Genomic DNA, 2,316 nt, shown 5'->3' with positions numbered 1-2,316 from the left:
GTTTCCCAAACCAAAAGCAACACCAACAAAAGGCTTGCTGGGAAATATCTAGAAATATATTGACCATGATGTACCCTTTCAGATAAACAAAAATGATTATCAAAACAGTTACATTAATAGTTCGATAAATTAAACAATATCTCAGAAATATATATTATATATAAGGCTTTCAGCCTTATCCAGAAATGCTCATGTGTTACACCTAGCTCTTCACTCAGGAATTACTCCTAGTGGTGCTCAGGGGACCATATAGAATGTTGGAGATCAAACCTGGGTCAGCCATGTGCAAAGCAAATGCTCTAGCTACTGTACTATCAGTGCACCACCAATTTTTAGATATAAAAAATAATATACTTTCTATACAAGAAGAAAATGGAGTTTTAAAATAATTTTAGAATCACTGAACAGAATTTAAATTACCCTTATATCATATTTTATATAAAACAAAATGTGATAATAAATAATAATCACACCTATTATTGAAGATGATGGTTCTGAAGACTCAACTAAGTATCATCCAGCTATTTAGCCTCTCTAAAAAGGACCTTAGAAAGGAAGTGTTGTGGGTGTTCAAGGAATTCAAAGAAACTGTGAAATGGACAGCCAATAAAACTCATGAGTAAATAAGAGTAGAAATGAGAAAACTTCAAACAGAAATGACACAACTGAAAAACTTGATAGATATAATGAAAAACTCACTGGAAGACCTCAAAGGCAGAATAACAGCTACTGAAGATAGAATCAGTGAGCTAGAAGATTATCTGAGGGCCGGGCGGTGGTACTAAAGGTAAGGTGCCTGCCTTGCCTGCACTAGCCTTGGACGGACCGCGGTTCGATCCCCCGGTGTCCTATATGGTCCCCCAAGCCAGGAGCAACTTCTGAGCACATAGCCAGGAGTAATCCCTGAGCGTTACCGGGTGTGGCCCAAAAACCAAAAAAAAAAAAAAAAAAAAAGATAGAAGATTATCTGAATAACACCCCCAGACAACAGAAGATGAGTCTTAAAATAAACAGAAGGCAGAAAAAAAAATTCTCAAAATAAATTTAATAGGTGACAAAAAACAGTGGATAAAATAAATTGAGCAATTTTCAAATGAAGTTCACATGAAAACCTGCTTATCCTCCTAGTGATTGAAATGCCATAAAGCTTTATTATTTTTACCATCAGAGAGAAAAGGCGCTTTTTTTTGGGGGGGGGGGGTTGGGTCACACCCGGCAGTGCTCAGGGGTTATTCCTGGCTCCAGGCTATCTCTCCGGCCCCAAGAGAGAAAAGGCTTTTAAAATTAAATACTATACTAAATATTATTAGAGGCCCCCATCCTTCACAGTCACTATGTAGTAATTATATACTGTAGTAGTAGTAGTAGTAGTAGTAGTAGTAGTAGTAGAAGGGCAGCTGTAGGAGTATATGAGCTATACAACCTTTCTAACTAGCATCTCGCCAATTTCCAATTAGAACATTTAAAATGTTCATGACTTTAAGAAATCATCCTTTTAGGCTCAATATTATGATATTAACTTATGCTATCATGAATATCAGTAATCTGTCACATCTAAAGCACAGTCTAATATGAACTTCACAAGTATTAAAGTTTTACATCTATTAGAACAAGAATAATACAATCTAAAATGGAATCACTTCTCTGGAAATTCTAATGAGAGGCAAGATATGAGCTACTCAGGATCTATAACATTCTCTGACAAGTTGTTCTCGAGTTTTCCAGGACAATAAAATGTTTATCAAGTTTGGCACAGGTTTCAATGGATCCAACCCTGAGAGATCAATTTCTCTATTTCCCTCTGCTGTACTTCAAACCTCACAATGATCAAAAGGGGAAGGAGGAGTGTTAGAAATGTGAACCTGTGTACAGTTCATTCATAACATCTATTACCTGCTGTGTGCAGGTATACCTGTTGAAAATACCTGTTGAAGTGTTACAGCTCTTTTAGAATTTGTCCAGCAGGCTTTCTGATCTCCACCGGAAGGCACCTAAAAAAAAGAAAAAGAAAAAAGAAAATACCTGTTGAAAAGAATGGTAAAGAAGGATGTGAAAGCATTTGTTCTTATTCTCAAGCTGCTCACAACCTAGTCGATGAATATGAAATAACAATCCTCCACCCATTATACAAAATTCCTGTTGTCATGGACTGGAGCAATAACACAGCAGTACAGCATTTGCCTTGCACGTGGCCAACACAGGACAGACCCTGGTTTGAATCCCAGCATCCCAGATGGTCCCCCGAGCCTGCCAGGAGCGACTTCTGAGCCCAGAGCCAAGTAACCCCTAAGCGCCACCAAGTGTGACCAAACAAAA

At 37.7% G+C, this 2,316-nt stretch overlaps 1 non-coding gene across 1 annotated transcript; it reads left to right on the top strand.

The window, feature by feature from the left end:
* The first annotated feature begins 1,931 nt into the window (after positions 1-1,931).
* On the top strand, positions 1,932-1,993 carry LOC126012440 (U7 small nuclear RNA). The gene has a single exon (XR_007496913.1). It is a non-coding gene; the product is annotated as a U7 small nuclear RNA (small nuclear RNA).
* The last annotated feature ends 323 nt before the right edge of the window (positions 1,994-2,316 follow it).

Source organism: Suncus etruscus, chromosome 6 (assembly GCF_024139225.1).
Source record: "Suncus etruscus isolate mSunEtr1 chromosome 6, mSunEtr1.pri.cur, whole genome shotgun sequence".
Classification (NCBI taxonomy): domain Eukaryota; kingdom Metazoa; phylum Chordata; class Mammalia; order Eulipotyphla; family Soricidae; genus Suncus; species Suncus etruscus.
The sequence above is the reverse complement of the archived record's forward strand: the minus strand, read 5'-3'. Positions and strand labels throughout refer to the sequence as shown.